The sequence below is a fragment of the Coturnix japonica genome, chromosome 1 (genome assembly GCF_001577835.2).
Source record: "Coturnix japonica isolate 7356 chromosome 1, Coturnix japonica 2.1, whole genome shotgun sequence".
Classification (NCBI taxonomy): Eukaryota; Metazoa; Chordata; class Aves; order Galliformes; family Phasianidae; genus Coturnix; species Coturnix japonica.
Window position 1 is genome coordinate 85584323 of NC_029516.1, and position 16018 is coordinate 85600340.

Sequence of the window (16018 nt, forward strand, 5' to 3'; positions counted from 1 at the left end):
ACAAATTAGAAAACTTTGGATTCATATTTTGTCAGTGAGTTACACTTCTGCTCTTACATTTTCATCATAATCTAGCCAAGCATCCTCATGATGATCAAGAAATGGGCTTCATGCCCCATTTTCTGGGAGTGAAACTTTGCACCTCTGACATGTTGCAGGTCTCCAAATTATCTCTGGCTCCCTTTAAGAGATTCAAGCACCTCATTTTCTCAACCTCTTACATTTGCCTCAGTAAAAGTTTATGCTGGAGTCAGCATGTGGAACAGCTTGGATGGAGAACTGTATGTCTTTCCAGTGCTTTTATGCAGATATGTAAAAATCTCCATCTGGCAATATGCATTGATATCTACTGGCCAGTTCTGTTGCTTAGAATGTAAAAACTACAGCTAAGATTAACCTGTATATTTAAAATCTTACATTCAGATTCTGAAATTCATAGAATATAAAATATAGTTTCACCAATTCACTTTTGCTTTCACATCGTATATGTATTACAAACCGAAAGTCTCTGTTTAACTTGGACGTAACTGTTCCTATTTATAAGTATTTTGGAATTTGTAAATTCACAGAAAATTACATAGATCTGGTGTCAACCCTTAAAACTCCCCAGAGGCAGAGGGTAAAAAAGTCTTTTTTTTGTTATGATTTTTTTTTTTTTTTTCTTTTATTAAGAATATAATGTCTACTCTGGAAGTATGTGGTAAGTTAAAGCAGATCTCTGAAAGCTGTTCCAGAAAATTTTTACTGAACTTAAAAAATATACTTCTAGGATATGAATGAGATTGCAGGGTAGTGGACGCACTTGAGGTGAGTGTTTTTATTACAGAATGAATATGAGCTGATTTATCTCCAGCTCAGCATGTTTTGATGTAATTACATGACTTAGGAAACCTTGTGAAGTGGTGCTGAACTTGTACATTTCATTCATTTTCTTCTTTCCTTTCCCTGTCCCTTTCTCTCTCCTTTTGTGATTTGTGATGACTGGTGCATACACATCTCAAATTGTAATAGTATTTATATTGTTAGTGACCATAGATTATTTTATTATAAAAAGTATTGTACTGTTATAAATTACAGGTAGATAGTATTACTAAGATAGAACAATAATTTGAATAGCCAGAATAAGAGTGTCTGAAATAGTACCAGGGCAAAAATCCATTACATGTATTCATGTCCACTTTTAAACACCATGTAAATTGTTTCTTCTTAACAAAGTGCAGTGTTCAGAATTTTTCACTCCAATTCATTCTGTCCTGGAATCCTTTTATTTAAAGGAGAGATTATTCAAAACTTTTGTATATGAAACTGTAAATATGCATATTTTATATTTCATAGCTTAATTTCACTGTGTAAAGTATACTTACATATCAAGTATAGGAAAAAAAGAAACACACACACACACAACAGCAATCTTTCATTAGCAAAAAGAAAGAAAAACATTAATTCCAAGAAAGAATATCACTTTCAGGTTAAAGCCGGAACATAATGAAGGTGGCTGGACATACAATTAGTGCTCTCTTGTGGAATTCTCTATTGTGAGCATTTACCTTAATAGCCTAAATTTCTATTCCCATAATTGCTACTCAAGTGTAGTGTACCTGGCAATTATTGCAGTTTGATCCAGCAAAAGATGGCTTCATAGAGACAGTGAGTTATGTGAGTTTTTCTTATAAAAACTGTAATGTAATTTGGGTTAAAAGATTATGCATCCATGGAGAAATCCTATTGTTCACTGTTTCTCAGGAAAAATTTTATTGTTTTTTCATTGTTCCTTCAAGAAGCCTATATTTTTCTTATCATTCCAAAGTTCCACACGCTGACTGTGTAACATTTATCGACAGTTTTATGTTCTGGCTAGAATATATCAGAAGCATATCTTGAAGTCTCTGCTTCAGATCTCATTGGCAGAGGTGGCTGTGGGGTTCCCAGAAAGCTTTAGTGACTGATCTTCTCAGAGGTACACTAACTGGTACTGCAGTTACACCAATAGGAACTTAAGCTCTCTGAAAATCAGGTTTCTACCAATACATGAAAGCATTCCTCTCAGTAGAAGGAGAATTTTTTTCCTACCGGTGAGCTGAGGACTCAGAATGTCCCCTGCTAACTGATGGTTTTATCTGCAGCCAAAAGGCAGAGCACAAGAAAGGATGTGAGGCTTGTCTGCAGGGTCCATCTGTGCCTCTAAACATCACCAGTTTTGGGTGCTGCTCAGGACCTGGGGTAACTTCAGGTCTTTCCAGAAAGCTACCAAATGTGAAGAATCCAACAGTGAGGATGAAAAAGGCATTGCCTTATCCCTGGTTTTAGTGGAAAGAGGCCGGGCTACTTTTTGATGACCCAAACCTTCTGGATCCTCCTGAAAACCAGACAGATCTATGCTGCCATTTGCTTCTCAGACTAAGCAATATGTTTTTGCTCCAGGCATCTCATTATAGTGAAAAAAAAAAAAAAAAAAAAAAATGAGCTGAAGGTATTTTGAAAAAGGTAATCTGAAGCCAGGAGAGCCACTCAGGGATGTAATTATTGACTTAACTGTCAATGTAACTAACTCTTATATATTAAAACTGTATGCCTTCTGAGTCCACAGCCTTCCTACTACTGAACTGGGTTCTAAGTGGGTGATCAGATCTATTTTCAAGTGGAATTTTACCACAGCAATTCTAGAAAGTTGATATTAAAAAAGAAAACAGATTTTTCCCAAACCTGTGCTTAGTAATTGTAGTCTTCCTGGTGCTGAAGTATTGGTTTAACTCCCTTTTACTGCTCAATTCTTCTTTCTTTTGTGCGATTAACTTCAAATAATTCCCATGCTAACATCTTTGAACAGTTTCATAGTAATTAAGATGACACTGTATAGTTTGTCCTCTAGGTTTGCAAACTGTGTTCTAAGCTCTTCTGTTTGAATCATCATCCCCAAATGTTTAAAAACCATTTGGATGTGGAGCTCAGGGGCATGATTTAGCAGTGGGTTGTTGGAGTTAGGGTGGAATGGTTAGGCTGCTGTTGGACTTGATGATCTCATCTTTTCCAACCTGAGCAATTCTATGATTCTATGATACAGGAAACAAAATAGATTAACAACTTTGTCAGGCTGTTGACATATGGGACTACCTCCAGTTATTTCTCCATATTACTCATCTACCTTCATATTACTTAATATTACTGCTTCAAACCTAGTCAGAGACCTTTATGTGAAAATGATTATTTTCCAATACAAGCACAGCCTTATTCATTTCAAAAGACTGCTTGTTTAGGACCTCACATATTGTTCTGAGTTGAGGCCAACAAAAAAAATAAAGTATGTAGTTTGGAAGATTAGATAATTGTACTCCGTTCTGGGCTCTACTTTAATACCAAAAGAATTTCCTTTTTGAAGAATTGTTACTAAAGGCTTAGTATCATTTTGGGCAACTACAAGTGGAAAAAATAATACTGAACTTGTGAGATCAGCATCATGGTCTTCTGTATATATATGCACATTGTTATATCACTGCAGATTACTACTCACTCACCCAAGTAGTAACTGTGGAACACCTGTGTTGGTGTTTGGTAATAAGTATATATTTGTACTTGAGTTTTCAGTCATCTACCCTGTTGGCTGTCAGTGATGGTGAGGTGATGGATGGAAGAAGCTGCAACTGCAGCATTGTGATTCTTGCCACTGTAATGGTGTGTGACAGAACAAGATACAGAAGATGTTGAGCAGAACTGATTATAGTAGTGTGGTGTTTCCTGGGTTTTGAGGAAAGCTTTGTTGCCTCAGTAGTACACACAATTTTCCACTTAAATGTAGAAATAAACATTTCAGGCCAACGTCCTACAAATAATTTAATGTATGCTGAACTTGGTCGAACAGGAACTTTCATTTCCTTCCTGATCTGCATATTCTGGGACGTATTCATATGTTTACACTAAGCTTATTAATTCTATAACCTACTTATTGTGATATATAAACATCAAAGTCTGAGGCTGAAAATGTATTCATAAAGATTAACTTTTACCATAACCCTCACCCTGTGTCTTATTATAAAATTATATATCTTATTTCTAAGGGGAGTTACAGACTGTATTTATCTCTGCATTGTGTGGTATTTGATAACTGAGTAAATATTCCACTAGTGACAATGTTTACTATAGTGTGATATGAGGTAGCATTCCTGCAAGTATCTCTCAATAAATCAGTTTGGATGTGCCTGGGCTGTTACTCAAATTCCTTAACAAACATTTACAGAAGTATATCAAGCCCAATGAATTATAGCTCCTAAATTGCTGGGAATGTAGTCATGAAAACAAATCCTGTTTGTATAAGAAGAAAGGCACAATCGTTCTTTAAACTGTACAGTAAATCTTTACTGCTGTGAAAAGGTTGAAAGTCATTTGCATTTGGCAGAGGTAATGAAATGTATCTTAATAGACTTAAATGGTCGGTCTTGTTAACACAGAGCAGCAGAACATTACCATTTTATGGGTGTGATCAGGTGAGTTTTACAAAAACAAGTTTTTGTTCAGCAGTTGGATCATGTTCATTGCTAAAATTCTCCTTTCTTTGTGGCATCAAATCATATATTAGACTTGCAGGAAAACATAGCATCAGAGCTATTATCTCATGGAAGTAAACAAGAGTCATTTGTTTAGTCAGCAAATATATGCTTAATAAAGAATACAGATTACTGCAACATTTTCAGAATTGCTGTTAGCTTGATTAGGAAAATGCTTTCTGTAAAGAATTTCACTGAACTCAGGAACGATAAAATATAATGGAATCAGTATCCCAAGGGGATTTGTGATGCTGTATAATTGTGAGAAGTTAGTCTTGCCACAGCTGTTCTATTTAGATTTTCTTTTATGAAATAGCTAACATTTCAAAATATGCTGCTTTCTTCACTTGTTTTAAAACTTGTTTTGAAAGAAGAGGCTAGTCTCGTCAGTAGTGTTGCAGACTTAAAATGCAATCCATTGCTATTAAAAGTGTTACTATGCCATAATAGAATCTGAATGCTTATTGTTTGTGTTAGAAACATGACTGTCCCAGGTGTACATTTCTTTCCTTCTGAAGAAAAATAGTTTTTTCTGCTCCTCTTTCTCCATTAAATCTTGAACTAGAAGGCTGCCATAAAAATAAGTGTCTGTTTGTCCTGTTTGCTGATGGACATACCAGTTAAGAAAAAAAAATAAATGCCCTTCATATTTTAAAGGTGCACATTGTTTATACCATCTCTCTCCATTTCCATGTATATGCACAGCAATGGTTAGACACTGAACAGACAGGGAAGAGGAATATAGCCATTAATAATTTATTTGGTTAATAGCATAGGAGTCTGTATGGAAAGTCAGATTTATTTTTATTTTTTTCCATCTGTTATAATTAATTAATCTATGTTTAAATTGAAATGTTAGTCTTTACCTATAGACACTGTTGATAAGACCTGATTATGTTTTCTCCTAATTATCAACTAAACGGAAACTAAAACAAGTAATAGACACTGGTATAAATCAGCTTCCATATCTCAACTTTCTCTTCTATGCTATTTGAAATCCAGAGAAACTGACTGAAAATCCTTCCCTCTCTCTTGTAACAAATGACAACTACAAAAATCAAGATTTCCATTTCTACAATACCAAGCTCTCTTTTAGAAAAATCAGAGGGATTCGTATGTGAGATCCAAGAAATGGTAAGCTTTGCTTGTTATTCATTGCACATGTATCCAAATCAAACATTCAAGTCTTAGAAGATCAGCATTTTCAAAGAAAGGTTCCAATGAAATTTTCATTCTTTGTCTAATTTTCTTTGGGAGTTAACTGTTGTGTACATTTTTCTATTCCAGAGATACTGAAATCTAAACAAAACTTTGTTTAAACTGCAGCTAAAAAAAAAAAGGCTAACACATCTTCAAATTCTAGTATTCTACATATACCCATCATGAATTAGAGAAGCTGGTGCAGAGTAAACCTAATATCTGTTATTTTCAGCCAAAAGTTAAGTGGACAGAGCCTTGATGAGAGCAGAACTGTAGCTCCTCCTTTAGAAGCATGACCTCATATTATGTAGAGTCTCTTTCTTGTTGCAAGCACCTCTTTGCCACTTTATCTGTCTTTGGTGCCAACTAATGGTCTGCACTGCAAAGATTCCTTATTCTGTTCTGGACCCAGATGCCAGGCCTCCAGTCAGGTCTATCATCAGTCAAAAGCTCATGTTGTGACAGTCTCAAGGGAGATTCCTTTGCAAATCCCTGTACTGCACAGCAAATACCAGCCAGCTCCTTAACAGGCCAAAAAGTCTTTTGAGAAGGTCTTGGAATTGTTTAATCCACCTGAGCATTCCTTTCTGAAGCAAACAGCTTTGATGCTCTGAACACCAGCATTTATATATAGTCCCCAAAGAGCAGCATCTTTTTGAACTGAAGAATCAATGTTAGCAAGGTGGATTATTTGAAGACAGTTTTGTTGTTGCTATGTAACCTTAGTTCAGTGACAGATACGCTATGATGGGGTAATTCTTCTGATTCATTTGCTGCCTCGCTTGTTCATTTGTTTTATCATGTTCCGCTAACCTGTCCTTTTCTTCTAACAATAGCTTACATGATCTCTCTTTCAGTTAGATCATCTTGTATGACTACAGAGCCATTTGATAATGCTTCTTTGTGATTTTCAAATGCAAACAGTACAATGGAATATATGTCAGGGTACTTTATCTTAGAGCCAAACAGAAATGAAATAAGTAAAATGGTTGATTTTTAGTCTTGACAACGAGGTCTTTTTTTTTTCTGCCATGCTGCACTGTTTTTAGTATAAAGCAAGCCTAAAATTTGCTAATATTCCCTGAATACTTAAGGAGACAGCAGCTGAGCATGAAGGTAGCAGACAAAGCAGTATAAATTATGTAAGCTTGAAAGTAGAGGAATTGCAATGGAAATCAGCAACCCTGGACTGTATAGCAGTCAGGTCTTTTAACTCAAGAAATAATGTGGAAAAATAACAGCAGAATTATTCTGTGACATTTGCACTCTAGATAATAGTAGAGAAATATAAAGTGCTTTGAAATTCACCACCTATACCGTAAGTATTTTTAAAAATAGAATCACTTTTTTCTCCCTCTTATTAAGTACTAAGCTACTACTTGAGAAAGGAGATGCATTTGAAATTTAAAGAATTTCAAGGGGTCACTTTACAGCGACAGTTTCAGGGGAATTCTGTTTTGAATAACAAGTATATATAAAATTTCCTCTTCCCCTAGGATCGCATGCTATGATTTGCTTTCAGCTGGTCTCTGACCAGCAGGAAAGGCTGATCTCCCAGTGCAATGCATTCAGGACACAGCTTCAACCTGAATTCTGAATTAGGTTCTTGTGGTGTAAACAGTGCTCTGAATATTTCCATTTTTTCTTAGCACAGTATTGTCCCAGACTGCGCTATGTTTCTAGATGGTAATAATTGCTCTGTAGGAGCCATTTGAATCTCTCAGGTGAATGCAAAACTGATAGGTAAGTCCTAAAAAAATGTATTATGTGTATTCCCTGTCTGACTAACCTGCATTTTAGGAACTGTCATTAAAAGATCATTCAAAAGGTACATTATAAGCTAATAATGCAGCAAGTAATGAAAACTTCTTTCTGCCTTATTTATTTATTTTTAATTTTGAGAAGCCCTAGAGTAGCATGTCCATGGATTTGTACAGACCTTGGGAGCTATGGATTATTCATCTGTCATGAATGTGTGCTAAGACTTCAAGCTGAAAATCCCCTTGAGAGTTTTATAGGAGATGGTACTGCATTTTCAGACTCACTTTGAGAAAAAAATAACATCTCAATCATTTTTATTTTTCCCGTTGAATAGTCAGTGCATAGCATTTGAAGGAAGGTCTGTTGAGGTAGCTTTATCGCCATTGTGTTAGTAAAGTAATTTCTGCCTCTCTCCCATTTTGGGGATCGTATTCTTTCTTACAAAAGCTGACCCATGGAAGTCATGTATGTGTGTGTGGGGACTGCCCCTTGTTTGGCAGCTAGGAGAATCAAAGCAGCTGATTAGAAGGGAGAGAAAGTTTGATATTGAAATCAATTATTTCTCCCTTGCGACAAGGAGAAAAATGATCACAGAGGCATTCATATATCTCTGTGGGTGGAGCTGGTTGCATAGATCTTTCTTTTTAATCAGTTGGCCTTTTATTTAGATTAATTTATTGTTTCACTACATTTATGCATTAAAAAAAAACTCTTAATTTATTTGTTGAATTGTTGACAAAATGATGAAATAACTAATAGCTTTATATATTATTTAACATCTTATTTTGTGCAATCTACTCATTTTTAAATTTCAGTAACTTTTTGCCACAAGCATAGAGGTGAAAGGTAATTAGGGAATTCTGGAGAGAGAGAAATCTTTTCCTTCCTGGTTCTGACTGCTACTGCCATACCAAAGGAGGATAGAATCTCTTTCCTCTTGCTGTAATTTGAGTGTGAATTTGATCCTCCTAAGGTAGAAAGATCTTCCTAAGGAAAAAAGATCAAGTATCTTGTATCCGAGCACAAATAAAGAAGGGGAAGTGGAGAGAATAATTCTGTTTGACATTGTCAGTGGTGACATGTAACCTATTGCTGAGCATATGTTAGCGACCTACCCATGTCAGTATACAGAGTGTATCTATTATAGTCCCATCTAGAGACTTTATTTCTTTGTTTTGGACAGTAGCAACTTAAATTTTCAGCTTTACAGATACAGCTGTACTTTGACAGCTGTGATCTCAGTCTATATGCAAGGGATTAAAAGTGTTTATTCATGCTGTAGTCTGTGCAAAGAAGGACTTGCATATTGCTCAACTTCGCTCCTATTTTCACTCTTTGTTGTAATGGAAATAGCAGAAAATGGAGGAAGGAGGTATCAAGATGAGATTGGTAGTGCATCCAACTGCTATTTGATACAGCATGCATGGCTGGCTGCAGGTGGATTCAAGCTGCCTCTCCTCATTCTGCATGCTTAGTTAGGTACAAGTCTGTTATTCCTGGGTGGTATAGATATCTATAAACCATTTGGCTGATAGTTTTACAGGATAAGTGATCACAATAAATTACATACAGTGGAATGAGGAATAACCTAATGAGGACAGCTATTTTGTAGTGAAGCTAAGTGAACAAGGAATGAAAGAGATTTTTGTTACAGAGATTTTTTTTGACAGACTAATGTGCCATAAAGTTTTGTCAGGTGTGGAGAGAGAAACCATTGGAAATGCTGTCGTAGAAGAGAAACAACCTCTTCTAGAGACTAAGTACTCTCTCAAGGATCCAGTGAGAGACGAAATCACAGGAACACCTTGTGAGGTCTTTTCGGTGAACCACTGGGTTTTTGTTTTGTTTTGATTTGATTTGTATTCTGTTCTTTGTCTTGTCAACTTTTTTTGTTCGTTTGTTTCTTCCTGACAAATCTTGAAACAATAGAAGCAGAATATTTTCTCTGTATTTTCTATATTTACTTTTCTAATTTTGCTAAAACAAATATGCTCTGGACCTAAATTTTTGTACAAATGGCAATTTTTATTAAATTAAAAAAAATAAAAATAAAAATCTGGTGGTTGTAGGTTAGAATAAAGACATTTTCTTTGTCTGTGTCTAGCTGAGAAATAAATTATGTGGAGGAAACTATAGTCACTTTTTTCTTTTGCAGAGCTCTTCATCCAGCAGCTGTTGTTATCGTCATGCTCTGGACATGATCAGCACCATAATTTTTGTAGTTTGAATATATTTTTCCCTGAGACAGGTATGCACATTGAGTATGTGTTCTTTATAAATTCTCTTTTCTTAGAGATCAGTGAGAAAATTCAGACAATGCACCAGTTTCATTTCTTCGTGTTCTGAAACAAACTCCCTTTGCAACATCTGAAACATCTTCAAATGATTTCTCTTAGACTATTTACCTTCTAAGAGTCATAATATATCATTGGTTTTATTTGTTTATTTATTTATTTCCTTTCAAGGCAGAACTTCCTACTGAAATCAATGATGACTTTGCTTAAAAATCAATGTGAAATTATATCCCTGAAACTTAAGACAATGGATGCTCCTTAATCATATGGAGAGGGTGATTAAGATACCACAAACTACTAATCTGCATGCAAAGAAACGTGCTACTTTGAAAGCAGCCATCTTTACCACAGTGTAATTCCTTTTAATTTCAGTGTGAACTCTGCCTGAAAAGGCAGAGTCGAAACAAGTACAAAATGTGGAGCGATGTCATCAGAATTATCAATCAAACATTTGTGCTGAACTAAGGTCACTAACCAAGAAAAGATTGGTCTTTAAGTAAACTACACAGGCAACATCACTGATTTCTTGGTTCAAAGATCTTCTGGTCCTTGGGGACTGGGAAAGCAAGAAATGAATGTTCAGAGCATCAAACTGCATGTTCACGAACAGACTAAAGTGATGAAATGATAACCAGATAACCTTCTTTCTCAGAAGACCTTTTAGACCTTCAAAAGGCTGACTGGGCTTTGACATGCATGGCAGGGATTTACAGAATTATTCCCCTGGGAAGTAAGGAAGTGGAAGTTTAGATTGCTTCTTGTTATCTAAACATCCTAGTCCTCTTATATTGCACTTTAATTTTTTTGGGCAAGCTAAAAACAAACAAGTGTTTCTAATATTATCAGCTATCAGCTGTTTTTGTTTTTGTTGTTGTTGTTGTCTTTATCTTTTTGCAATCGGTAGTTCTGATCCTTCATATCTGTGTGAGTCTCCTCACAGTTTTCAGAATACCTTCACCCTAAGGAAAGGGACAGAAGCCAAGAGCATCCTGGATGTAGATTTTTGTTCACCATCTGTTTCTTTATTGGACAAAATTTTACATGTGATGTATTTTTGAAGACCAAGAAGTAAAAAAAGCCAATTAGCATCTTTCAAAATTAGTTTAGAAAGTAGTATGTCGACGCTGGAGATAAGCATGGTTAAATTAATAATAATTGAAAATATATTATAGAATTTGGAGACTAATTTTCCCTGCTAAAATGAACACTTATACTATTTATAGTGTTGAATATACTCCTTAGAAAATGACGTTAGAGGTACAATATAAGAAGAAACTGTGTGTGTATGGTTGCTATTACAGTCTGCTGTTGCCTTTGTCTAACTGTATCTTATCTCTGTCCTTAAGGTTAGAAAACTGATCTCAAAAGAAGCCTGATTTTAACTTCTCCTCTTGATTAGTTCCAAAAAGTCAGTTTAGAGATTTATCAAATGAAAGCCTGAAACTAAAATTGGAGCTCAGATTAGTCATTCATCCTGTAAGTCAAGAGTGATTTAGTGTCTAAAATCTGATTAAATTATTTTGCCAAGAAATACTGAGAAAGTCTTTTGTTCATTTTCTGCATGTGGTCATTACTGCAAACAAATGAGCTTAATTTGTTTTGTAAGCAAAGGTGCAGTGGAGAGCAAGGACTGAAAAGATCTTCTCCATGTGTGGTTTTATTAAGAACTGTTTTCTCCAGAGAGATCTCATGCTGCTAATACAGAAATATAAAGAGACCTTTTACTGTAACAGCTTTCACAGTTATCCCCTTAGCAAAGTTTGCTTTTGTGATAATTACATTTTACTATCTACAGTTGTTTACTAAATGAACAGCTTTTCTCTTACTGCTCAAGTAGTTTTCCTTTGATAATTTGTGGTTTCAATGAAATATTCAGACATATATGTTTGCCTTATGTTTGTTTTGTTCTTGTTTTGTTTTGATAGAAAATGGCCTTGGTTGTGGTTCTGGTGCATATAAACCTCAAGGGTTTATTTAGGAATTATGCCTGAAGTAACATGGTATTAATGATGCTGTTCCATTGAGAAGAAAACTCATGATACCTTATTAATTTATTTTCCCAGTTAGCAGAAAAGAATCTTTCTGTTATGCCTGCAGCTTCTAGGATACATCACAAAGGCAGGACATCAGGTTAACAACATCTGCAATACTGAGTAACACATTTTTGCAACGGAAATAAACCATGTGTGAATGCATGCATGTATTCATTCTACAAAATGTTTGCTTTTTCAGCTTTTTAGCAGGTAGCAAACCTCTGCTATAATTAGTATATCAAACCATCATGCTACCATATACATATGTAAATATATGCATACATATTAGGGATGCTCCAAAAGTACTGTCTTCTATTTCATTATGTTGGTCCACAGTGTCAGAGGTGGATGTTGGTGGCATGGCAGTAGAAACTGAACCTTCCCACCAATATTATCACATTTTGTTGTCATGCAACAGATGACAGAAGAAGGGAAGTCTGACAAAAAAGCATCTGACACACCTGTGCCACCAGCAGTATGGAATATTAAGATAAATCTAAACTGTGATTTGGAACTTTGTTATTTCTACAAATGTAAAACACGACCTCAGATACAGATTTCAGACAGTACCAGTAAATTTGTATTTTGAGTACATCTGAATGTGCAAGTTTAAAACAAAGAAAAAAAAGTCAGGAAAATATCCCAGGATAGTCAGATCTTTTTTAAAAACTTCAACCTTACAAAGGTCCCATATGCCCTAAGAATAGCACAAAAAAAAAAAAAAAAAAAAAAAAGTTTTCATAGTAGTGACATAGCAAATTAGTAATGCTTTTGGAAGCACATTATTAATAGTGTAGGTGGTTTGAAGAATTTCCTTTCTTCATCGCAGCCTCCATACTCACTTTCTCACCTTGCTTTCCCCAGGATTTTTGTGATAATTTTCTAGAAAGGGTAAGTCAGCCTTGCTGAATTCCATTAAACGGAGGGAGGGGACTTTCCCAGTGATGAACAAAACCTCACTATGTATGACATCTTAAGTAAATAAAGCCTGTAGGCCAAACTACATCATTAATGGTATAGAAACAAATGCACTTCCATTACCATAATCAGACATCAGACAGTTCTTCTGTCTTCCATGTCATGTCTCAATTTGTGTCCATTTCATTCACCCTCAAAAGAAGAGTCATAAATTATCTCACTGAAGGTGTAGTATCTATGCTTGGTTCTAGATTTTTCTTAATACAGAGTTAAGAATCTCTGCAAGCAGGTACACGTGCTTTTTCTTTTTCTTTGTCATATAAAAGTAGCTGGCTAGATTAACAAGTTAGCAGTCTAACAGTATAAATGATAATATTATTACCCATTATGGTCTGAAAAAGGGACTATGTGTGTGTCTTGGCCACTATGCATTTTATCACCACTGTAACAAACAGAAACAAAATAGTGGTAAATCTACATTAAAATTGCAGTTCCTATGTTCTGAACAAGAAAGCTGGGAAGCTCAGTGCTGAGGCAGATCCTAATCCCTTTTCCAGCTGTAGGATTCCCAGTTGTCAGAAACCAAGGCTACATGTGCAATGCTACTTTAACTTCAGAGGCTGACAGCACAGTATCTATAAATACAGGCAATGTGGAGAAATTTGCTTGCTTTTTAAAAACATTTGAACCTTTTGTGCTCCCTCTGATAGTGATGAACTTCAATTCGCATAAAAAGAATAAATTCTGAACTATTTTATGTGGGCAATTGATATCTTTATACTGATAAATACTGCAGTACTATAACTTCATGCAGATAACCTCCACCCTAAAGAGCATACAGTCTAAGTAGGCAAAATGAATAAAAAGCAAGAAATGCATCGTTATTCTTCCCTTTTTAGAGCTGAGAAAACCACAGCACTGAAAGGTTAAGTGGCTTGTCTGTGGTCAGGCAGGGAGCCCATGGCAGGGCTGTGAATTAAATGCCTGTTCTTGCAAGAGCTGTGCTGTCTCCTTAGGAAATATGAATAGCAGAGTACAGAGAAACTACCCAGCATGAATTTACTGTATGGTACTTGAATAACATAGCAGGTAGTGCTGGAATTGAAATAATGAACTGATAGCTGAAAGTGGACAAAAATGTATCATAAGACTGAAAAATGTGAGAAACTTGGTAATTTCTCCCTCTAAACATTTTTATTTTTTTTCCTCATGACAACAAAATGTGCAGGTTTTCTATGTCAGTCGCTCCACCTCTCTCTTTGTCACAAATCTTTGCATGCAGGCAACAGGTTTGGGAGCACCATGTTCTTACTCATATGGTTCAAAGTCACCTTGGTGACTTGCATTTCACATCCTCTAAGACAGAAATGCTGCAATGTGGGTTGGTGACTACCTGCTCTGCTTGGCTGCCCAGGTAAAAAGCACCTCTGGCAATGAGGGTGCTGTGGCCTGTCCTGTACATGGCTCATCTGTGAGGGAAGGAGGTATGTGGTGGGCTGCTCTAGGAAGGGAGCAGGAAGAACTGCAGGAGCTCCCTGCAGCTGTGCATGGGAAACCAAGCTGGTGATGGTGGGTTATGATCCATAGGTGCAGAGGAGTCTCACATCATTTAATGTGTTCCTTACTGGACTCACAGTGATTTTCTTCCTATTTGCTCTGCAGTTGTTACTTTGTTTTTCATTTATTTTTATTTTTACTTTTTCATCCTTTACTGTCCTATGTAGTTCTAGTAGAGTTTTTGGTTGATATGTGTGGAAATTCCAAGTTTCACTTTGAGGTTCATACTTAGTAGAGTTTGGTTCTAATTTCAGTTCTTCTTTCAGACTTCTCAAGAGAGGGAAGTTGGCCTAAATTCAACATCCTCCAAAGTTATCTGAGCTGCACAAAAAAAAAAAAAAAAAAAGAGTACATGGCTAGTAATTAGCTAAACCTTGAGAACAGTTAGTTTAATTAGCTAGTATGAAAGAACCACTTCAAATCAAGGACTTTCTGAAACCTCCACATGAGCTTAAGGACATTTAAATTTCTGCAACACTTTTAGTTTCCTGTAAAAACCCTACAGCTTTCCATTTTATAGTTGGTAATGGTAATTTTGAAGCTTAAAGACAATACTAATTCTAATGGAAATAAGCAATGTTTTCTATCTGCACCTTCAAAGTTGCAACCTTGCACTACTTAATTGTTCATAAGACATTTTCCCCTTCTATTTCAATAGGCCTGAAAACATACAAAGGGTGTGAATTGCTACCATACAAATTTATTTTATACTGGCTTAGTGTTTTCAGTAATTAACACACATTCAAGCAAATCATTGTCTCTCCAGATAAATTATTAAAATAGCCACAAGGACACAAAGTTTCCAGAATGGACAAAAGGTTTCCAGAATTCATTTTTTTAATCAAGATATTTATTTATTTATTTATTTATCTATTTCTCCTTCTTTCAGCTAAAAGTTCTTCCCTGGACATTAGAAAGGGAGGCTACTTCATCATTTGATGGTGATTCAGAGGCATCTTTTAAAGGTGTAAGTTCCAGGAAGAATGTGAAAACAAAACAGTGTACCCATATTGTCAGGTAAGTTGTCTTTTGTTAATTATATTGCTGTGTATACAGGTAAACAAATTATTTTTCACTATCTTCCTCTATAGAAATGTGCTATTTTCATTCTGTGTTGATAGTTGTGGAAAGGCTTGTTTGCTGGTATGATTGTTGTTAGGCTGTTGTTCATTCTAAGGGAAAGAAACAGGAGGTAAAAAAGAGCCCACAAAAATCCCAGTGTTCCTTCCAGAACAGAAAGATGATGGATGATCTGGGATAGCTTGAGAAAGTTTTTCCTTACAAAGCAATGATAAGAGTTTGGATAATTTAGGATGTTATCTATTTGCCTGCTGTAACTAAACTAAGAAAATAATTGAAATCAGATATTAAAGTGCACTTTCACTCCTCATGGTATAAAAAGGAAAAAATATATAAATATATGGCAATACATATATATATCTCCTTTTTGAGAAGCAATCTACAAGTCTAAAGAAGCTTTATTCAAACTGTCTGATGAACAGGCATCAACTTAAATTCCTGGAGCCTGGTGTGTCACCCAAGTACACATTGCTTTATTTCTGTGAATGAATGTCAGCTCTGGAGGTATTCCTTGATCCAGCACACACTGGCTGCTTCTTCTGTATTGTACCACTTGTTACAGAGAGTTGCGCTACCACTCAGAGATGAGGAAATATCATTACCTCTTGATAGCAAAAGATTGGCTCAAAAATTTCTG

The 16018-nt window shown here is 35.6% G+C and overlaps 1 long non-coding RNA gene across 1 annotated transcript in view; it reads left to right on the forward strand.

Moving 5' to 3' along the window:
• The window catches only part of LOC107322263, a 30230-nt gene extending 14918 nt beyond the window's left edge, over positions 1-15312 (forward strand). The window contains exon 3 of the long non-coding RNA XR_001558877.2: positions 15191-15312. This is a non-coding gene — a long non-coding RNA (uncharacterized LOC107322263). The remainder of the gene's footprint in view (positions 1-15190) is intronic.
• Positions 15313-16018: the final 706 nt, after the last annotated feature.